Source organism: Camelus ferus, chromosome 2 (genome assembly GCF_009834535.1).
Source record: "Camelus ferus isolate YT-003-E chromosome 2, BCGSAC_Cfer_1.0, whole genome shotgun sequence".
Classification (NCBI taxonomy): domain Eukaryota; kingdom Metazoa; phylum Chordata; class Mammalia; order Artiodactyla; family Camelidae; genus Camelus; species Camelus ferus.
In genome coordinates, this window is record NC_045697.1 from 79,577,865 (window position 1) to 79,602,275 (window position 24,411).

General features: G+C 36.8%; 2 long non-coding RNA genes across 2 annotated transcripts in view; one reads left to right on the forward strand and one right to left on the reverse strand.

Annotated features, from left to right (window-relative positions):
- Positions 1-1,443: 1,443 nt before the first annotated feature.
- LOC116658032 lies at positions 1,444-17,772 on the reverse strand. Its single transcript, XR_004313251.1, has 3 exons — positions 17,403-17,772; positions 4,044-4,051; positions 1,444-1,454 (listed from the first exon to the last, which is right to left on the reverse strand). It is a non-coding gene; the product is annotated as an uncharacterized LOC116658032 (long non-coding RNA).
- Positions 1,465-24,411, forward strand: part of LOC116658024 — a 100,314-nt gene continuing 77,367 nt past the window's right edge. The window contains exon 1 of the long non-coding RNA XR_004313249.1: positions 1,465-1,861. This is a non-coding gene — a long non-coding RNA (uncharacterized LOC116658024). The remainder of the gene's footprint in view (positions 1,862-24,411) is intronic.

The window sequence follows — 24,411 nt, forward strand, 5'->3', positions numbered from 1 at the left end:
AATATCAGTGTTTAGATAGTATCTACATATCCTCTTTGTTATGAAAACAGTCTAATCTAATAATAATCTGTTAATCTAATTATTAATCTAATAATTGATCTGTAATTTTATATGTAATATTTAAGTTATTTATTTATTTATTTCCTCTTGTATTTTGTATCAAGCTTGTGATGTTTTCCTGCGAGAAAATTACCTGGTTGCTTGCGATTATGGAATTCAATATGAGACTCCATGGGGCAACTAATTTCCATTTCATCTCTGTTGGGAATAAGCCACATAAAGAATAAAACTGAGTCAATTCACTTACTTTATTTTTTGATTGTTAATTAAAAATTTTTAATTGAAGTATAGATGATTTACAACGTTGTGTTAGTTTCTGGTGTACAGCATAGTGATTCAGCTATATGTGTGTGTGTGTGTGGGTGTGTATGTATTCCTTTTCCTATTCTTTTTCATTATAGGCTATCACAAGATATTGAATATAGTTCCCTGAGTCAATTCATTTATTCTTATTACTTGTTGAACACCTATTATGTTTAGGTGACTGTAAATAATACCAAAGTGCATGACATTCAATGGGTTTATAAGCTGGTTAGGGAGATCTTATTTCTACATAAATATCTGAAATGCAGTTGATAAGCCAAATTCACAGGAAGTAATACAGTTAAGAGTGCATTCTCCTCTCGGTTAGGGAAGAATTACATTTCTGGTCATTGCTGCCTAGCTTGGCTATGCTTTTGCTTCATAAAAGCTTAATAATTTTGATTATTCTTACCTTAAAGGTTATATTACCATTTATCATAGTGAATTTAGGGTAAAACATGGGTTTTTTTTTTTATCAGTCTTCAGATTTAGTATTAGATACAGAACATATTATAAGGAGCCTTGATAAAGCCATTACTTCCAGAACTTATTACAGAAATAGAATTAGAAACCCTATGCCAAATCAAAGAAAATCTTATTTGAAATTATATGTATTGTTCAAATATTCACCTCCCTCAATTCTAATATTGGTGATCAATAAATGGTTACTGAATGAGTGAATGCAAGCATGAATAGATGATCCTGACTTTCTGCCTACTTACGGACCTGTCTGTCCATCTAGGTGGAGAAGTTTATTTCTGTTGGACTGTATCTAAGTCCTCTTATGGTGGAATTATTGTATGTGGCACTGAGTCTAGTGGTTACCTCCCTGAGATCTTCCATGAACTAAAATCAGTGGTGACTAGCTTAAATAAAATATACACAAAATCTATCAATATTTTATGGTATATATCATCATATGAATATGATCTAAAGAAAGGTGGGGGAGGTGGTGGTGATTTGTGGATGAAATCACTCCCATGGTATTGGCATCTTGACTCATTCTTCACCCTCCCTGAACCAGGGGTGGAAGTTCAGTTACTTCCCATATAGCTGATAAATTCTGGCTGCTAACAAATCCGAGTGCTCTTCTTGCTTATTTTTTCCTTCTGTTAGAAACAGAAGGAATCAGGCAAAAAAAAAAAAAAATCTTGTGAGAAAACAACAGTTCCTTACTCTGTACCACCTGCTTAAATGCAAGCTAAAGGCATCCAAATGATGCAACCCTTGAGTGTGGAAGAGGCTGGCGGATGGGCTGTCACGTCTGGCTGATCTGATGTCAGAGCAGATCATGTGGTGCTCTGTGGGCAGCTGGGACTGGCCCGCCGAAAGCACATGGATTACAGTCTGAGGCTGTAATGGGAAAGTCGGCTCCTGGACTACCGTCTCATAGACATCAGCCTGCGGGGAAGCTGGGGGCTCCCTGATTTGCCCTGCTCTGGGGCCCCTCCTGCTGCGTGACTCACAGGCACAGTGCTGAGAGAAGCTGCCGCTCCCTGTAAGTGCTTAAAGAAGGTCTTTATTCAGAGCATTTTGGAAGCGGAAAAGAGGCATTGGTGTTGATGGGGGTTCCTGGAAGCCCTTTGTAAAATACTCTCCCAGGGTCTGGGCTGGGCAGCTTTGCTTTCTGTGTCACCCTGGAGTTCACAGGCTCAGCTGGTATGCAAATGTCCCTCCAGCCACGATTTCAGTTTGTTCTCCACGTGATGCATTTTTCTGAATTGTATTTTCTATTTTTGTAATTGAAGGATAGATTTTTTAGATCTGGTTAATGTGAATCAGTTTCAGATTTGCAGACCCTTGAGTGGACGTGGTATTCTCCATATGGTGAGCCGGGAGAGGGGAAAGAGGGTGGTGGCTCTCTTGGTCAAAATCCCTGATTATGTTCAGATACTGGCTGTGTCTGTGCTGGAGAAATATTTAGTGGTTGCCGCCTCTTTTCTGCTTTGGGTGAGTAGGTGGTGAGAGAGAAAGCAGGGTGAAGCAGCAGGGAGGAGTGTGTAGCTTTAGGTAGTTACTGGTAAATTGCCTTCTTTTAATGGTCAAATTGATATTAGGTGGTGTCAGCTGGCAGAACAGGTGCCGGTAGTGGGAGAATGATGGAGTTCTCTCTCGCTTTTTCCAGCAAGCAAATTGTCTTTCCTGCTTCACAAGCCCAATTAACGAGCGGTGAGAAGTGCGAGAGTACAGATTTCTAAGCGTTGGTTTTTGTTTTTTTGCTGGTAACAAACATCACATTCCCACACCCATGCATCAGGAGCGATCCTCACCTTGGCTGTTTAGGTGTGGCCTTTTGGGAGAGCAAGGGAATAAATCCAATTAACATCTTTCTCTTCCTTCTAGGCATATGACACTAAATTTGTTTTAGAGACTGAAAATAAGTGTGTGTGGTTGGAAGGGGCTGTAAAGGGAAATTTAGGAGAACAAATTGTTTATTTGCCTTCACACTTTTCTATGAACACTTAACTGAATTTTAGCTCGAGGTATAGGATGTCCACTTGAAAGACAATGGCAAATAAAATAAAATATTTATTTTTCGTTTTATTTTGAGGGATGATCCTAGTCTCTTCTGTGAGTATCTGCACGAACTGTAGGCTTTGGGGCCAAAGACTGATTCCAGAAACATTTAGGCATTAAAGAAACTTTTGGGTGGGAATGATGGTGAGCTGGGAGCAAAGACAGTAAGGTTAGATGAGGTCTATTCTTTTTTATAGCCTTTTGCAAGAGATGATTTAAGTCACAGAACATCACACAACAGACAAGGACTTGCCCCACCCATAGTGTTGTGAACATTATTCACTTGCCATTTTATTCCACTGAATTGCATGGGCACTAAGTGCAGAGAGGGTTCTAATTCATCCTCTGAGTTCTGTGAAACAGAGGACAAGTGAAATAAAATGAAGCCATAGGAAAATGAAGATTTCCCCGTCCTGCCCCACCCACCTTGTTCTCCTTCCATATTGTTGAGTGAAGCTAGATTTGTGCTGGAAAGGGACCTACCACTGCTTGTCATTTTGTTAGTTATTTCAGAGAAGCTGACAAAGCGCACAGGACCTACAGCTAGTACTTGCCAGGGGTGAGTGGGTGAGCACAGTGTGAGGAATGTTTTCAGAGGTGCTCTTACTGACCCTCAATCTCTGCCTTCTCTGCCGGACCTGAGACCACACCCCCTTTATTGGCTACGTGCCAAACACCATCTCTCTCTGAAGGGAAGCCTGATGCAGCGATGCCCGTGCTTGGGTGTGTTAATTCTTTGGACATAAAACCGAGGAGCCCTCATCTTTCTGTAAGCAAACAACACCTGCTTCTCAGGGTAGTGATGACCATTTATGGGAGTTTTAGAATTTCTTCTCTTCAAAAATTGATCCACTACTATGAAAAGAAATGGAAGAAAATTACGCATTTCCCAATCTCACTCACACAAGCTTCATGTTACTGTCTTTGTGTTCCCTTGTCTTAATCGTCACTTTCGGCAGGCTATGATTAATGCAGAGGCCATCTACACCCCAGATTTCTACTTTTCAGGGAAGGCACATGCAGTTAGGGACTTATTGCTGAACAAACCTTCAGGACTGACAGTTCATCCCTCTCCCTTTTTTTTTTTTTTTTTTTTTTTTTTTATAGAGGGGAACACTGGCCAGAGTTATACATGAGATGAGTGACAGAATCAGGACCAGAACCCAGATCTCTTGATTTCTGACTCAGTGCACCTTCTGCAACCACATAACTTAAGGAAAGAGCATTTTCCTACAAACTTAGGTGTTTCTTCCATTTTAGGTTATTTTTCTCTTTATTGAGCTGTAATTTTACTAGAATACCACTGCAATTTCACTTTCTAAGAATATCTTGGAATAGATTGAAAAGTCCTTAAAAAGAAAATTATTTTATTTTTTTAGAGGCATAGCATGTATATATTCTTTGCAGGTCACGTGATGAGATCTCAAAAACGTGATCATTAGTCTTCCAATCTTGCCTTACTGGGATTGAGGACCACCCTAATTAATAAGGGGATGATTGTTCAGTTTTGGCCATCAAATCAAATGCCACAAGAACATTTAGAAACTTTTTCCAATTTGGGTAGTTTTCTGAGTCATATTAGTGTTCTTTCTTTATGCAGGTCCTGTTTATAGTGACATATTTAAAATCATTTAAGAGATGTTTAATTTAAAATAAAGCTTCACTCTAATTCGAAAAGATACATGTACCCCAGTGCTCATAGCAGCACTATTTACAATAGCCAAGACATGGAAACAAACTAAATATCCATCAGCAGATGACTAGATAAAGAAGTTGTACTAAATATATACAATGGAATACTACTCAGCCATAAAAAATAACAAAATAATGCCATTTGCAACATGGATGGACCTGAAGATCATTATTCTAAGTGAAGTAAGCCAGGAGGAGAAAGCAAAAGAAAAATACCGTATATCTAAAAATACCATGTGGAATCTAAAAAAATTATGCAAATGAACTTATTTACAAAACAGAAATAGACTCACAGACATAGAAAACAAACTATGGTTACCAGAGGGGAAAAGGTCTGGGAAGGGATAAATTGGGAGTTCAAGATTTGCAGATACTAACTACTATATATAAAATAGATAAATAAGAAATTCATATTATACAATGCAGGAAACTATATTCAATATCTTGTAGTAATCTATAATGAAAAAGAATATGGTAAAGAAATGTGTATATATGTATGACTGAAACATTAATTACATTGTATGCCAGAAATTGAGACAACATTGTAAACTGACTATACTTCAATTAAAAAAAAGAAAAGAAAAAATAAAATAAATCAATAAAAATTAGAAATAATTATAACTGTACATGAGCTTGAAGAATAAAACCCAGCTCAATCTGTTTCACCAAATGTGGAAGCCATTAATTCAGTTAAAAATTATTTTCAAGCAAATGCTGTTTTCAGCTACTTTAATCAATAAAATTTTGCCTGGAAAAAAGTAAAATAAAATAAGCCTTCATCTTGACTTACTCTCCTTAGATTACTGCTAGACTCAAAAGAGATTTTTGAAAAAATACTTATTGATTGAATGAAAGAATTTACAGAACACTACAATGCCTGCTGATGAGTATAATGAATTTTAAAAGGTAGTGCAATGTTATGCCATCCCTTAATGGTACTAGAAAGCCCATCTGTTAATTAGTCAATCTAATTTTAGTCAGGGTGAGATTCACATATTTGTTTGAAATCAATATACATATGAATAAATGTCACATGTAATTCATCTATGTTAATGCTGTTTGTAAAAGCATTAACACATAATTAGATTGGGTGTGTTTTAATTACATTTTTTGGAAACCTTGGCTACTATACAGAAGCCCTCTGATTATATCCTTAATGTGCAATAATCAGTTTCTACTGGTCTAGTGAGGGCATCTTTTCATTCTAGATGTTAAACTATAGTGATATATTGGGAGAAATTAGTTCTGGTCGCTTTGAGTGGTTTCAACAAGAATAATTGGAACACTGTTCTACAGAGCCTGCACTCTAGCTTAGAAACAAATGACTGCATGTGTGGCATTTCTAAATGGTGACATATTCAAGGAACCCTCTAGCTGATTTTTTTTTTAAGCTTCAGGTTATGGAGTGGGGGAAAAACACAGAAAAAGGAAATTAGGCATTAATGTTCCTAATATGGAAAGACAGAGACTCCAAATAAAGGTACCACTTATTTTAAAAAGATGTAACTGAGAGGAAATGGAAAAAAGAAAAAAAAACCGAAAACAAAACAGATGTTCAGTGGATCCTCAGTACAGTGAATAGCTGTTGTCTTGGATATAAATTTCACCGTTTAAGGTCTTGGGTGCCTTTAACCAGTTCCATTTAGGCAGAAAGCACAAACAAATATCTCTTGTTGTAAATAAAGCAACAGATTTAAGTTCATGCTAATGTGTTCACAGCCATAGCCAAAAGCTTTTCAGGGTTATTATAACACACTGAGCTCTTAGCCCATCCATCTAAATGTCTAACATAGACTGAAGTTATGGATCAGTCCATTGTATACACCATCCTTCTTGAGAGCCAGATGCTACTGTTTACTGTGCTGGTGACTTTGCCAGCTTCAATATGAAATCTGAGCTTGCTATTAGAAGTTATAGACTGATTTTTCTGATCATGAATTCAAGGCCCTATATTCCAGTCTGTTTTGATTAATGCTGCTTTTTTAGAACAATCTCTTAAATCTAATTTATACCCAACTGTCTAAATTGTTTAGATGGAGGGCTTCCTTATGAAAACTGTTTATTTATTGTCTTTTTGGCTCTGGGTTTGATGTAGGTCTTCAGCATACTTTTAAAAAAAATTATCAAATTTATTTTTTATTGTGGATATTATAGCAGAATGTAAAAATTGAATGATAAAAATTTCTTCTAAGAGTACAATTTAACTTCATCTTAAAAAAGGTTCATCTTTTTTTTTAAACTATACATATTCAGGTAAAAAAAGGCTCTTTGACTTAAACTTATGGCTTCAGAATTAAACTCTAGAAATAAATGCTATGGCCATCTAAAAGTTTATATTGACAAACTGCATGTATTTTCAAATTATAATGCAATATTTGTACACAGAATAACTATATATACACTTCACTTACATTGCTGATATATAATAGTTACCCAAACTGTCTTGAGAAATGAGGCTTAATATAGATTCAAACTAAGTAGATCACTCTCAATTACAACGTTTCTTTCACAACTAAGAAGAGATAATCCACAAACATTTGCTGAATGTAAAAAAAAGTCCCATCCTTCGTGGTGTGTTCTGGGAATTCCAGTATATTTTAGATGAGATGTTGACCACGAAGGAGTTCACTTCTGTGCTCACTTGTAAAGCTGGAGGAACTCTGGTCCAAAGGAAGGGATTGCCCTCCATCCATTGGCCTCAGTGCAGCTCAAATGGAGATCTGACTGAGTAAGTGAATGCAGCCTGACCGTTTGGGAGGCCTGAGTGGAGGGGAGGGAACAGCACAGCTTTAATACAAGGGCCCACTCCTGGGAAAAGGACCATCAGGACTTGGTGCTTGGTCCCCTGGCTGGTTTGTAAAAGCCCCTTGTGATGTGCTGATTCTCATGACCTCTTCCAGGAACTTGAGCACTATTAGCATCTCCGCCATTGCTTCTCGTATAGACTGCAGGGATCTCTCTATCTTCAGTTCTTGGAGGAGAAAATTGATTTCCTTCCTTGAACTCAGGTTGACCACCGTCATCAACTTTCTGTAAGTGTCAGCGAGACTGGGTATATTTGCTGGCCCCTTCTCTAGCCTGGCATTCTTTAAAGTTGTCTCCATCTTGGCATACTCCTTTTTAGCCACACAGATCTTGTCAACGAGGTGGCATTTCTCCTCAATCTGTGCAGCCAGTGTTTTTGCCAGTTGCTTTTCATGTCTTCCATTAAGTTGACTTCAACAGACTGAATAAATCTGAAAGAAAGTAAGACACCCACCAATAAGCTGAGGACAGGCAGACTCAACACTGTCTCCCAGTGGAGGCTCTGGAACATGAACTGGGAACACAGGCCATTGGGCAGCAGCAAAACCAGGCCCATACTCAGATTTCTAAGGATCAGCCCGAAGCCAAGCTCCACAGAGGACAGCAGCCCCTCCATGGCACTGATCCACTAGAGGGCTCTGCCCAGTTACCGTGGATCCACCAGCCACAGCAAGCCCCAGGGGACACCCCAACATTCTACCTAGAACCCAACCTGCAGCTGACATCCTGGATTGGTCAGTTATCTGGTCATTGTCGGTGGGGAGGAGGGGAGGTTGTCAGAGGATCTTCAGCATACTTTCGTCCTTTGTCTCGAGCATGTAAAAGAAGTCATGAAGATCTATTGCACCAACACACCACTACCACACAGCCTTTGAGAAGATTGGGTAGAAAAATAGTTCTATGTGTACAGATAGAAAACAGCTATCTACTGCTCTCAGTTGAAAAGAAAATTCCATTATTCAAGACCCAGTACTGGGTTTTGTTGACTCAGTTAGATCCCTTGTTTTAATCTTACCCCATTTGATTTGTGCCTTTTTATCATATTTTGAGGAAATATCATAAGCAGTAATAATAACAATAGCAATTGCCATAGGCTGGCACTTCCTATATGCTAGGCCCTTTCAACATTACCTTTATTTATGGACATTTCAAAAATAGGAAGAGTAACTTGCACCAAAGTACATGACTTGTCAGCCAGGATTTCCAACCAGGTCTTCCCAAGTCTAAAGCTCTCTCTCTCTGTAAGTTAGAAACTTATGCTTATTGTTTCAACTATCAATTTCTGTTGAGTTGTGTATACAAACATAAAAGTTGTGACAAAACAGTTTTTATCTACATACAACACAGATTTGGTGATGGGGGGATGTTGACTTACAGATGAGAGAATGCCTTTATTTTAGAGAAGATTTCATTATGTTAATAAATTGTGGTGTGATACGGTTAAAAGGCATGGAGAATGCTTGGAAGTAACACTTACTGCTTGTTAGTTCTACTGTAGGTATCTAGAAGATAGTCCCCTTAGCAAGTTCCTAATGAAAATATCATAATTTAATAAAAATTTGCATTATAGGACCTTATTATTAAAAGGATACTTCTTTTAACTTTATCCAAAACATGGTAGACTTGAAAGTCCTGCAATGATTAAGGACTTCCTGAAGGTAATCAATGTAACTTAATTCATTAATAGAAATATTTCACATAGCAATATTACTAGAAGTCTGAAAAAGCACATTGTCATATTTGTTATATTTTCCTCCTTTTGTGTATCAGTTCACGTCCCTGAAATTGGGTTGCCAGTTGCCCACTTACCTTAGATTTCCTTAAGTTCCTTGAGAGAAAGGCCATGTTTTACCTGTGTGTTCTCAGAGCTGGTCACAATGGCTGGTACAAGATGTTACTTGTTCACAAAATTGCCACCCACCTGGAGGGCAGCTCTCTAAAAAATGTAAGCTTAGTGGTTGGAACTTCAAAGTAGGATTTCTTTGACTTTTTAGGAGAATATGTTGTAGAAAAGCAGGAAAAAAATCTAAGTAATCCAAACTGAATTGCTTGTGTCTTGTGTTTTAGCAAAGCAATTTGACAAGTCCTTTCATGCTAGCCATTCAGAATACCTATCCATTGTTGCACGTCTTGTTTGTGAACTTAAAAGTATACCTAAAAATGTGCTATTCAAGTATTAATGAAAAAGAGGTTCCAGGAAGTTTTACATGATTAGATTTTTTCTCATCTTGGTGTTGATACATCAGTTCTACAATTTATACTTTTTCCTTACAGCTCAATGTCATTGGGTTTTATAATAAAAGAACCATTAAGCCATCCCTCATGAAGAATGAAGCTGAGTTACAAAGTAGATTCTGCGTGATTTTACAGTTACACAATTATTTTGTTTTGCCTGTAAAAGACTATTGTTCCTCCATGTTGTATACTTAATGCTTACTAAAACTGTTGGTATGTATAAAAGCACATTCTTTCTAGTTGTAAATTTCCTTGTGGAATAGTACTGCAGAATTTTAAGTGTCTCATCCTGATATTGTACGGTATTTAATTTCAGAATAAACTAAATCTTATAAGAACATTTGGCCCAGATGTTACTAAAAATAATTGTTGCTCTAAAATTTCACAAAAGGAATAACATTCCATGATTTTCTACTTTTTATGTACTCTGGCTTCATTTTCCATTTGGGACTGAAAAAAAATTTAGAAAAAATATTTTAAAAGGAGATGTGCTTTATAAGCTCCCAGTATGCTGCCTCAGTTAAATCTAAATTGTTGCTGTAAAAGACAACTGTGCACTTGTGTTTAGGCACTAATCTGTTTAAATTATTTAAAATTTAATTTGGAAAAAAGACAAATCCCCTTAACAACAGCTAGCCCAGTATATGTTACTTAATCAATGCTTAGCTAGGTTGGAAGGACAGAAAATGATCTGTAGCAACTGGACTGTAATACAGATCTCATTTGGATGTGGGACAATTTTGAAAAGTGGTCTTGCTTTCAGTTTAACCACCAGAGAAATAAACAGAGAGAGGCTTTGCTCTACTGAAGAAAGACTTGGAACACAAATATAGAAAGATTTGAACCGGAATAAGCCAAACTTGTCATAGTAGGTAAAGGAGATGACAGTACGCTGAAGTGGCGATCTTTTAGACCACAGTAGCTCTAAAACCCGAACACAGTATTGGATTAGACAGATGGCTGGAGATTTCTGATTTTAGAGATAGAAGGGTAATTTTCCAATCTAAATCTGGTAGGATACCAAAGTTAGATTATTTTAAGCTGTGACTGGTAATCATAGTTAATTATTTGTTTTAATGATATATGATACATCAAGTGCCTGTACATTGTTTTTTTCTTTTAATTTATGAATGATGTATGTTTTTGAATAGATAATATACCATCCTGAATCCAAAAGATGCAGAAGGATAAACGCATCTTCCTTCTTCCCTGGTGCTTTAGTTCCCCTCCTCAGAGACAACTGCTGTTTTTATTTCCATGTGTATTTTCCAGTTATATTTCATGACTCTCTCTCTCTCTCCACACACATACACACACACACCTCTATATATCTTGTTAAACCCAAATTGTAGCATAGTACATATACTATCCTGTGTCTTCTTTCACTTAACATGTCTTGAACATTGTTCCATATTACTACACAGGAAGTTGCCTTATTCCTTAAGCAAATGTTTCTTCATGAAAAATGTCAAACATACACAACATTAGCATGTATAAAGAACCCCCCAGGTATCTATTATCCAGCTTCAACATATATATTAATATTTTGACAGTCTTACTGTATGTTAGAAAATATTGAGACTATGATTAACTTTGATGTGATATTGGCCAAGTCGTTATGTGAAAAAAAGTCTCCTTATTAATTGATGTGTGTTGATATATTTGTGAGTGAAATGATATTTTGTCTGATGTTTGAGATTTACTTTAAAAAATACAAGAAAAAAATACGTGTGAGAGGAATAGCTTGAATCAAGATTGGCAAAATGTTGAAACTGGATGAATACAGATTCATAGTATTACTTCTCTGCTATTGTGTATGTTGGACGATTTCCACAGTACCTTTCCTTTGGTAATCTGGCTTCATCTATAGCTTCCCTTTTTTCTCTGGAGTATATTAAAATAAATCCAAAATATTATGTAATTTCACCCATAAATACTTTAGTATGTACTCCCAAGACATAAAGACTTAACAGAAACCCATTATAGTGCCATCATCACATCTCAGAAAATGAATATTTTTAATGTAATCTAAAATCCAGTCTATTTTTCAATTTCCTTGATTTTTTTTCAAAAATTTCATTTTAAAATTATTTTGTTTGAATCAGGAGCCAAATTAAGTCCACATATGGCATCCATTAAAACTTTTAAGCTTCAATAATGTTCTTCCTTTAAAAAAAAAAGTCATTTATTTGTTCAAGAAACTAAATTATTTATCCTGTAGAAGAGCCCACCTTCTGGATTTGACTGTTCCCTACAGGTATTGTTCAACTTGTTCCTCTGTGCCTCGTATTTGAGGCTTGATTGGATTCAGATTGAATATTTATGGCAAGAATCCTTCCTAGGTGGTGCTTGCTGTGTTCTTCATGCTGCGTCACCTTTGGGGGCTCCTATATCTCATGTTTCACTTTGAGTGATTCTAAGATTGAGCAGAGGGTTTGGGTGGTGTCAGCCTTATCTGCCCATTGTAAACTTTCCCATCAACATGTTATCTAATGTTTTATCCAGTGATTATTACTGCCTTGGTCCATTATTCCATTAAGGGTTGCAAAATGATTTTCTAATTCTTCTACTTCTTTTTAAAATTTATTTTGCCTGAGATTGTCTACAAAGAAGTACCCCTTATCAACTTGTTGATTACTCTAAGTACAGTTGGTTTATTCTTTCTAAAGACCATATAGCATTTTACTATCCCATAATTTAACTGGTACTCTATTTATGGGTACTTGAATGTTTCTTTGACTATTTCTTGGATTAAATGTTTTTTCTTACCATATTTACTATTCATTATAAATACACAAGTATATGAATAAACTATGGAATTTTAAGAGATTTATATTTTGATGGAAAAATAATTATTGGATTTTTTACCTTCCACACATTAGTTTGGTATAAATATGAGAGTTAGTCACACAGACCTGTATTTTAACCCTGGATCACTTATTAATCATATGACCTTGGGCAAATTATTTATCCTAAGTCTCATTTTTGCCATTCATATATTGGGAATAATAACATCCAATTCCTGATTTTATTTAATCTTTAAAACAATCTTTCAAAGTGCTTGGTATAGTGCATACTATATAGCAAGTGCTCAGTAAGAGGAACTTTGTTAATATTTCAGGTTTACATGAAATAGCACATGCGAAGTCCATTGCACAGCCCCAGGCAAATAGATGCTCATTAAATATTGCTACTTTTCTCCCTTTCTTCACTTTCCTCCCTATCTAAGCATTAATGATTATTTTTTTTCCTAGACCATTTTTAGGAATGAAAAAAATAGAAACAAAGAACCTGAGCTGCCCAGAGCTTTTTGCTGAGAGAAGTCATCTTATCATTCTGTCTACCTTTGTAGATACCCACCTGGAATTTCTGGGGGTCACAGCTTACTGTTGCAGAGGCCTGGCTGCATACTGAGAAATGGCTACTTTTCAGGTGTTCTCTGTTCCAAAAAAAGAATGCAAACAACACTGGGTGTTAACAGTGAGCTGTGGAAATAGAATGTTCTTCTCCTCTGCCTGGCCCTCTCTGCCCAGTAGAATCATGACAAATGAACATTCCCATCAAACATAACCTTATGGGGGGAGGGTGTGGCTCAAGTAGTAGAGCACATGCTCAGCATACACCAGGTCTGGGTTCAGTCCCCAGTACCTCCTGTAAAAATAAATAAAGTAAACCTAATTACCTCCCCCCTCCCCCCCAAAAAACCCCAAACAAAAAATTCTTTAAAAAAATGGCATTTGCCTGAAAGCTGATGCTAAGTTATTTTTGCTAGCAACCCATGAGAATTATTTTCGCCTGCTTTCTTGGCATTTCTCTTTTCCATCAATCCCTCACATAGTGAAATCTTTTTTTTTTTCAGTGCATCTACCTAAAGTTTGTTTGTTTGTTTGTTTGTTTTAATTGAGTTATAGTCAGTTTACAATGTGTCAGTTTCTGGTGTACAGCAGTGAGGTCTTCATCTTGACTTTATTTCTCCACTTTCCCCTATCAAATCATGGCTGCTTTTCCTCTCCCCTATGGACTTAGGTTTCTAGCATCTCCTCTTCTTACTTTTGCTATATTCTTTCAATTCTCAGAAGCACCATCTGTCCATGAAGGAGATGTTTTTGCATGACTCCTTTGTCCATGTGATTGGATAAAACTGGCATTTCTTAGCATTACCTCATTTCTTTTTCCTGTGTTCCTATAAAATAGCTGACAAGCACTGTTCATTCACTGGTCCCAGGTTTTTAGATCTACAGAATGCAGAAAGGTTGATTGATTTGAAAAGATATGCCGAAGATAATAACAGAGTCAGCACTGCAGACTCTAAAAGAACAGTCGGCTCCCGGACACGGGATCAGGCTATTTTCAGTGAAATCTGCTGAAGGAGCACACACACATTTTACTAACAGCCTGGTAAACAAGAGGTGCTTTTGGTATTTCTAGTGATGTTCTATCTACTTGGAGAGAAAGATGAACATGTGCTGATCTTTAAAGAGTGGTAAATCTAAATATTTTGACAAATTTGAATGAATTTTCATATTAAAGTGTGATTTTGGTTAAGATTAATGCCATTTGTTGTATTAACTGAAATTTGGAGCATCATAATCTCTCATGAATGGCATCCCTACTTAACTAAAAAAGTAAAGTATAAAGCAGAAGAAAAAGATCAGGAACACAGAGACTGCTTGTTTTTTCAGTCACCTTATGATTAATCCATGACAAGTAAGTTCAGATGTCAGTAACCAACTTTAAGCCATAATGACCCATGTCTGCTCTTAATCTTTGGTGTAGATATTTTTCTATTGAAGGACGAGTTAAAAATTATATGTAGCAGTTGAAATTTTGTCTTGCACAATCTCTGTACCTGGGATTCCTTCAGAGGAAAACCTGTTTAAAATACTAACTTGTGATCTTTCTCTGCTAGCTTTGCACTCCTCTGTATGTTGGGCAGTGGATTGTTCTCATCTATGAAGGACAAGTATTATTCCTTCTGCTCTCACTCATTGATGCAATGATAATTCATTAAGCAACTACTATGTGCTAGATCTGGTGCTGGGTGCTGGCAGTGCAAAGATGAATGAGACATGGTCCTGTTCTGGGAACTATATTCAATAACTTGTAATGGCCTATAATGAAAAGGAATATATATATATATATATATATCACTATGCTGTACACCAGAAATTAACACATTGTAAGTTGACTATATTTCGATAAACAAAACAAACAAAAAAATGGTCCTTTTCAAACAGCTGGCACTATGTTTAGTGTCTCTGCCTGGAACAGGCAGGGTTTCTCAGAGAGTGGTCCGTGGCCTCTCCTGGGGCCCTACCCCAGCTCCTGAGGCAGGGTCTAGAGATAGATCAGGGATCTGCATTGTCACCAGATGGTTCTTGTGCACTGGCCCAGAGCATGGTAGGAGTCAGGTGGTTGAGGGGGAGAGTCACAGCCTGCATGCAATGCAGGGCATCCCTCAGAGAGAGCTTTCCACTCAGCATTAATATTTCTGGGAGGCTCCTCAGAGGGAAACACCTTGTCTGTCTTGAAGGAGCTTCCCCTGGAGGGGGCATGCTGAGTGCTGAGATAAAGACTTCTGGGAATGGTGTAAAGTCTGTCCTCCAGAGAGTCTTAGTCCCAGACTGAGGGGCAGATTCTGGGTTAGGCAGGGAGTGGTGGTGGTGGGGATTAGGGCCAAGGTCTTACATCCCTAGAGGGTCCATAATTTAGCCCCTGGATTCTCCAAGGGAAGACTAGAGCTGACAGCTGAAATTTTGAGGATTCATTTACAGAGAGAATAATGCAGATATAAAATCGTAAGAGCTAGTACATATATAGTGTCTTGTTACTCCTAGGTGCTTAGAAGCACTTTACATATATTAATTCACTCAATCCCAACAACTTTATTAGGTGACTCTGTTAGTACTATCATCCTCGGTTTACAGAGGAAGAAATGGTGAGGTTAAGTAATGCCCAAAGTCACCTAGCAGAGCTGGGATTCCAACACAGGTGGTGTGGTACAGAAGGTAAGCTCATCACCACTGCAGTCAACTGCCTCTTAGAAGTATCATCATTTAAAATGGTAAAAGCAGAAGTACATAGACCATTCACACTGTTCTACTTAAGCATTGGTTTCCCTCAGCTTTCCACTGAATTGTATCCTCCTCCGCCTTGGACCACAGAAAGAACACTTCTGGGAGCCCTGACAACTGCCCTCTTAAATGCCTTCAGAACTGGTTTCTTCTGTTTCAGAGAAGAGATTACATGCTTCTTTTTGCTATTGCTTTATAATCTAGATGCATGTGAAAATCCCCATTACAGAAGATCTGGTCCTTCACTTCACTGCCTGAGTGAAGACTGGATGCACTATTTTTAGAGATAACCCCCCAACATCCCAGTCCCCAACATCCCAGTCTTTGAGTGTGTGATACCAGAAAGCCCCAGAAACCAACCTACCAAACAAAAAGCCCCCCAAAATTCACAGCACATATTTAGAAGGCTGAATAACCTTTCAGTTTCTTTTATTTGATTTTAATTTCAGATTGGGTATCTAAAAGCTTTCATATTGTGTATTCAGTAACTTGGATAATTATTAACAAGTTTAAAAAATGTTAACAAGGGAAAATACTTTCGAACTTTTGAACTGTGTCTCAGTTTCTGACATGAAGAGTTATTTGACTTGAGTTCTTTTTCAGAAGCCATTTAACATTTTTACATATTGCACCAGATGACAGAAACCTGGCTTACAAACTGATCTGAAGGTATCTTGAATCAGAAGGTACTTGATGACTGAGATCGCTCTCTTTTTTTTCTGTAGAATGAGGAGCAAGAGGCCTGCCATTTCTTGGAAATTTTGCCCAGTAACCTGGCGCTATAGACATCTTCCTGGCTTCCTTGGTGGAAGAATTACACCTGCAAAACATGATCTTATTGACCAAATCATTCTTAGGTATAGGTTTGCTGCATAAACAATTATTCTTGCACTCAACAATAGGCTTGCCTTAATGGGTCAGCTCTTGTAGCTGTAACTGTAACTGAGGGGCATGGTTATTTCTGACTGTGAAAAGATGCATGAACTTCTGATAGACAGCACTGAATATCCAAAACCAAATTATTTTATTAATTTAAACTAATTATTTTCTGTTAAAATAATATGCTCCTCTTATAAAAAATTCATTAGAAGAAATGTTTGAAGTAAAAGTGAGTGATCCTCGCCCCTCAAATTCTTTTCTTTTAAAAAATTATTTTTTAATATGTTTTACTATTTTATTTGGGGGAGGTAATTAAGTTTATTTTTTTTTTAATTTAATAATTATTTGATGGAGGTACTGGGGATTGAACCCAGGACCTTGTGTATGCTAAGCACATACTCTACCACTGAGCTAAATCCTGCTCTCCAACCCAAATTATTTTCAATGTCCACAGATATCTGGTGCTTCTCTTAAAATAACATTTCCACTGAAGAAAACAATAGTTTAAACTTCTGAAAACTAGAGTTATTGATTCATAAGAGTAAGTTTTAAATTTTTGACTATTAAGAGATTGTATTAATTTCCTACTGCTGCTGTCATAAATTTCCACAAATTTAGTGGCTTAAAACAACACAACTGTATTACCTTACAGTCTGGAGATCACAAGTCCCAAGTGAGTTTCGCTGGGTTGAAACCAAGGTGTTGGTAGGGCTGGGATTCCTCTGAAGGCTCTAGGGGAGAATTTGTTTCCTTGCGTTTTCCACATTCTAGACGTTGCCCGCATTTCTTGGCTCCTACTCCATCCACCATCACCCCGACCTCTGGTTCTGTCATCACGTTGCCTTCTCCCTTGTTGACCCTCTTGCCTCCTTTTTATAAGGATCCCTGTGGTTCTATTGGGCCCACCTGGATAATCGCCCGTCTCAGAATCCTTAGTTTCATCACACCTGCAAAGTCCCTTTTGCCATCCGTGGTAACTTTCACTGGTTCCAGGGATTAAGATGTGGACATCTCTGGGGAGGGAGCATTACTTAGCTACCATAGAGAGATACACCTCTGATTTACTAAGGAATTTTGTGTGGGAGAAATTCATATTAAATTATCACTTCTCCCTCAACGATCCTTTCTGTTTTCATCCAAATACCAGAAGCTCCATTAAGGTCTCGCATTTGGTTTATCTGAGAACACCTGACAGTGATGTGAAAGAAGCCCCAGAGCAATGTTTACCAGAGTTGCCAAACTAGTGGCCTATGAAACGTTAAAGATGTTCTGTGTTAAAAAGTATACTGAGTCAATAGGATTGAAAATCATTGCATGCTTCTTCCCACCCACCTTCCTCTTTAATACACATTAGCAAATAGGAAAGTACTGAGAATTCTTACTATTGCCTGTGATTCTGAATGTATTTTACAATGAAATCTTTTTTTTACTATTTTTTTTAAAAGAATGCTTATTAATGATTTTCTCAAGGATACCAATGTATCACATTCAGGAAATGTCCTTAATGTGGTCTTCCATTCTAAAACTTAACTATATTGCCCTGAAAAAATAAATAAAATAAAAAGGTTATATTGGAGCTAACCCTAAATATCTCCTAAGTGACATCTTTCCTATTTAATTCTGTCTCTGCTACCTATGTGGGACTTAGTTTCTTTAGACTTTAAAGCAACCAACTTTCATAATTTAAATTCAAAACCTAATATTAAGAATAACTTATGTTTCTGTTAATAAATATTTAGAGTAATATTACATGCATACAAACATTTTGTGACTATGACAGCACAAACAAGATTGTTTTGAAAACTGAGATAATGTTTTGATGTTTTTCAAGGTGTATAAAATAATTTTCTATTGTGAATACTATCCTTGAATCATTGGACTGGGATCCATTAATTTCTTAAAAATTATATTCATCTTTTTCCTATTTTGAGAAGACATTTCCTCTAAAGTGGTCCAGAACGGTACTTGATAACTTATGCTCACCCAAAAGCTCCCAACAATGGTATGAGGACAGCTTTAGCCTCCTCTACTGGATTCAGGGAAAGATGGCCCTGAGCGTAGGTTGGCAGTGCAGTCTTCATCAGATAAGACTTTCATTACACTTCTTTTTTTTTTACCTTTAACATTTTTTATTGATTTATAATCATTTTACAATGTTGTGTCAAATTCCAGTGTAGAGCACAATTTTCAGTTACACATGAACATACATATATATTGATTGTCATATTTTTTTCTCTGTGAGCTACCACAAAATTTTGTGTATATTTCCCTGTGCTATACAGTATAATCTTGTTTATCTATTCTACAATTTTGAAATCCCGTGTATCCCTTCCCACCCTCTGCCCCCTTGGCAACCACAAGTTTGTATTCTATGTCTATGAGTCTGTTTCTGTTTTGTATTTATGCTTTGTGTGTGTGTGTGTGTGTGTGTTTTATATTCCACATATGAGCGATCTCATATGGTATTTTTCTTTCTCTTTCTGGCTTACTTCACTTAGAATGACATTCTCCAGGAGCATCCATGTTGCTGCAAATGATGTTATGTTGTCGGATTTTATGGCTGAGTAGTATTCCATTGTATAAATATACCACATCTTCTTTATCCAGTCATCTGTTGATGGACATTTAGGCTGTTTCCATGTCTTGGCTATTGTAAATAATGCTGCTGTGAACATTGGGGTGCATGTGTCATCCTGAAGTAGGGTTCCTTCTGGTTATATGCCCAGGAGTGGGATTCCTGGGTCATATGGTAAGTCTATTCCTAGTTGTTTGAGGAATTTCCATACTGTTTTCCACAGTGGCTGCACCAAACTGCATTCCCACCAGCAGTGAAGGAGGGTTCCCTTTTCTCCACAGCCTCTCCATCATTTGTCATTTGTGGATTTTTGAATGATGGCCATTCTGACTGGTGTGAGGTGATACCTCATTGTAGTTTTGATTTGCATTTCTCTGATAATTAGTGATACTTAGCATTTTTTATGTGTCTATTGATCATTTGTATTTCTTCCTTGGAGAATTGCTTGTTTAGGTCTTCTGCCCATTTTTGGATTGGGTTGTTTATTTTTTTCTTATTGAGTTGTATGAGCTGCTTATATATTCTGGAGATCAAGCCTTTGTCAGTTTCATTTGCAAAAAATTTTTTCCCATTCCGTAGGTTGTCTTTTTGTTTTACTTACGGTTTCCTTTGCTGTGCAGAAGCTTGTGCATTTCATTAGGTCCCATTTGTTTATTCTTGCTTTTATTTCTACTAGGAGAAAATTTTTGAAATGTATGTCAGATAATGTTTTGCCTATATTTTCCTCTAGGAGGTTTATTGTATCTTGTCTTATGTTTAAGTCTTTGATCCATTTTGAGTTGATTTTTGTGTATGGTGTAAGGGAGTGTTCTAGCTTCATTGATTTACATGCTGCTGTCCAGTTTTCCCAACACCATTTGCTGAAGAGACTGTCTTTATTCCATTGTATATTCTTGCCTCCTTTGTTGAAGATTAGTTGATCAAAAGTTTGTGGGTTCATTTCTGGGCTATCTATTCTGTTCCATTGATCTGTATGTCTGTTTTTGTACCAATACCATGCTGTCTTGATTACTGTAGCTCTATAGTATTGTCTGAAGTCTGGAAGAGTTATTCCTCCAGCCTCTTTCTTTCTCTTCAGTAATGCTTTGGCAATTCTAGGTCTTTGATGGTTTCATATTAATTTTATTATGATTTGTTCTAGTTCTGTGAAATATGTCCTGGATAATTTGATAGGGATTACATTAAATCTGTAGGTTGCCTTGGGCAGTGTGACCATTTTAACAATATTGATTCTTCCAATCCAAGAGCATGGGATATCTTGCCATCTTTTAAAGTCTTCTTTAATTTCCTTCACCAATGGTTTATAGTTTTCTGTGTATAATTTTTCACCACCTTAGTTAGATTTATTCCTAGGTTATTTTATTACTTTGGGTGCTATTTTAAAGGGGATTGTTTCTTTACTTTCTTTTTCTGTTGATTCATCATTAGTGTAAAGAAATGCAACTGATTTTTGAATGTTAATCTTGTAACCTGCTACCTTGCTGAATTCTTCGATCAGCTCTAGTAGTTTTTGTGTGGACCCTTTAGGGTTTTCTATATATAGTAACATGTCGTCAGCATATAGTGACTCTTTAACCTCTTCTTTTCCAATTTGGATCCCTTTTATTTCTCTCTCTTGCCTGATTGCTGTGGCTAGGACTTCCAGAACTATGTTGAATAGGAGTGGTGATAGTGGGCAGCCTTGTCTTGTCCCAGATTTTGGTGGGAAGCTTTTGAGTTTTTTACTGTTGAGTACTATGCTGGCTGTAGGTTTGTCATATATAGCTTTTATTATGTTGAGATATGTTCCCTCTATATCCACTTTAGTGAGAGTTTTTATCATAAATGGGTGTTGAATTTTATCAAAAGCTTTTTCTGCATCTATTGAGATGATCATGTGGTTTTTGTCCTTTCTCTTGTTGATGTGATGTATTACATTGATTGATTTGCATATGTTGAACCATCCTTGTGTCCCTGGGATGAACCCCACTTGGTCATGATGTATAATCTTTTTTATGTGTTGTTGTCATTACACTTTCTTTATCCCTTTCTTATGACACTGATCATGTTTAACCATACATTATTAGTTATGTATTATGGCTTATCTGTACAAAGTAAAGTTCCTGAGGGTAGGAGCCATCCATATATCCCTTGTGTGCCTGTTTCAATGTTTTCCCTTAGCAGGGACTGGACCAGTGTTTGTCAGATGAATGCCTCAATGAATGAACTTAGGATGGGCATCCTAGGAATATCAGCTGTGTTTGTCAATCATCCATCAGTTGATCTATCCATTTATATCCTTCCCTAAAAAATTTGAGGAAACTCTCAGGGTATATATAGAACAAGGAAAAAGTAAATTAAAATTAGGTAAGATAATTAAGGCAAAGGAAAGGTAAGGGTTGGAAAGTAAAATGGATTTAGGACTGAGCTTAGTTCTGAAAAATATATACCATAAAATCTTATGCATTTGTAAGGGTAGAACATTGATTTGGTGCTAAGCGTACTAGAAGCCTATGGAGGAAGCAGTGGTTATTTGATTTTCAGTATCTAGAAAATTAGGATGTCAGTTGCTCACATGAAACATAGTTATTCCTAGAACTAGGGCCAGAGAGAAATTCTTCTCATGGTGTATCAGAAGGAGTTTACTGTGTGGTATAAAGAATAACATATTCAGCATATCTTTACACTAAACACAGCAGTGCATTTCAAAAAGAAATTTCTTATATTACCCTCCTTTTATACTGATAGTGCCCTCCCCATAACCCAAATAAAGAGTACAGCTGTGGAGGGGGATAAACAGTGGTTCATGAAATCCTGTTATGCAAACAAAATTGCAAAACAGCTATCAAATATTTCTTGCAAAATCCATACTTAGCAATTAATATGGATGTAAAATTTCACTAGCAGGTAAAAGAAAAGAATGTGGAAATAAAGCAAAATCTAGTGCCTAATTATTAGAGAAAATAAATTGTAGTCAATTAAGATAATCAGTTATCTGAAGATGGGGCTCAAATATTGAGAAGCATCCTTTACTGTGTGTTTTCTTTTTTTAATTTTCTCTCTTACTATAACTACAGAATGCAGCAAATTGGACTAGTTATTAAACAACAGGGAAAATTCAGTTAAATATAGAATAAATTTCTTCCTTAGGCTGCAATTTGAGTTCCTTTTCAGTAGAAGGAAATGGGTTCTAGTGAGAAGTCATTGTTACCAATTATCCCAGAAAATGATGACTTGGAAATGGAAGGTGAGAATAGAAACCAATTAAAGAAGAGCATGCACCTGGAGCCCTCTCTTGGGGATGGGGAAGTTGGATGGGACTGTCATAACTGTAGGGATGTGATAGATGGATACAGAGTATGTTTTGGGAAATTAATCATCACTCGCCTCCCGTCTTAATGAGCCTATGTGGATTTTATATTGCCATCTTGTAACAGAGGTGCCACCAATGTCAGTTTGGAAATATCTGTCAACATGCAAAAATTTACTAAAGAATTTACAGAAATGTGAATTCCCAAAATTAATTATTAAATCTTAGAGATTTTTCTTGGAATGTGGTCTTAATATTGGAAGTTCTGAGGTTAGGATAAAAACTCACCCTGACTTCCTCTCTTACTTCTGACTTCTGGTGTTGGTACTGGCAAGGTTACCCAGTCAGATCTAGGATGGTAAATAAGCCCTCTTATTTGGTTTCTAATTCCTTTGAGCCACTATACATTTAGAAATTTTAAGCCTATTTAAGAAATTGTAGGTGGGGAGGGTATAGCTCAGTGGTAGAGAGCATGCTTAGCATGCACAAGGTCTTGGGAGGAAAAAAATTAAAAAAAAAAATGTAATCCTGACCCTCAAAATACTTTTCTCCATTTCTTTTCTTCTCTTTACTTCTTGAAACAGTAGTCTTCCCCAACTGTATCTGCTTCCTTCCTTCCTATTAAATTTTTTTTCAGTTGAAGTATAATTGATTTATAGTATTATGCTAATTTCTGGTGTACAGCAGAGTAATTCATTCATATACACGTATATATTCCTTTCCATATCCTTTTTCAGGATAGGCTTTTACAAGATATTGAATATATCTCCCTGTGCTACACAGTAGGGCCTTGTTGTTTATCTATTCCTATTAACTTTTAATAGGCCATCCACCCCTACTACTTCGCTGACTTTGTTCTGGCAAAAGTCACCAAATTCATTAGCCTCTTTTCAATCTCCATCTTAGTTTTCCACTGCCGCATTTTTATTTCTAAACCAGTCTTCCTGTCTGAAGTACCCTCCTCTCTCTTGATCTCCCCCACCTCTGTGGCTATTTCTTTTTGGTCTTATGAAAGAACATTTTCTCACTTTTTAGAGACTGTTGTTCATTTTCATGTTCTTCTAAGTTTTCTCTCCATTTTCTGGTGATCTCTTTCATCCTGAAGTTTCAACTATATGCTGATGATCCCTGTGTTAGTCAGAGTGAGGCTAAGCTGCTGTAACAAAGAGGTAGATGGGTGATTCTGCTCCATGCAGTCACCCAGGAACTCAATTTTCTTCTCTCGTTGCTCCACTAAGGTGCTGTCTTTTTCTGCACAATCCACGGTCGCCCAATAGCACCATGTCTGTGTTCCAGCACCTAGGAAGTGAAGGTCAAGAATTTCCTTCTAAGGAAGTGAAAAAGAAATTGTGTGTGACATTTCTACTGAAATTGCATTGACAAGGACATAGTTTCCTGACCCAATGTAGCCTCAAGAGGGGCTGGGAAATGAGTGGCCATGTACTTTGTGAAAACAGTGAGTTTAATAAATATGAGGAAGATAGGGATAAGGCAAAGTTTGCGGTCTCTGCTAAAAATACCTTCAACTCTACTCTTTATTGTTCCAGATTCATAGATCTGTCTACTTTGTGATGTCTTTTTTTATGGTTCATTAGTTAAAAACATTTTTTTAGCTTCATGGAGGTATAATTGACAAAATTATAAGGTATTTAAAGTGTACATTGTGATGGTTTGATATACATGTACATTGTGAAAGGATTCCTCCACGAATTAATTGACATGTATCTTCTTCTGTGTGTCCTGCAGACACCTCAAACTCAACATGTTAAAACAAAACGAATTCTGAACTAATTGTTTTCTCCAAGCCGACTCCTCCTACCACTTTCCCAATCTTAATTAGTGGTCATTACTCTAGTGCTTGAACTAGAAGTCTCAGCCATTCTTGATTTTTTAAAATGTCTTATTCCATACAGCAAATTTATCACCAAGTTCTATATATTTTAAGTATTGAATTTACCATTCTAACAGTGTCTGTGTCTCTC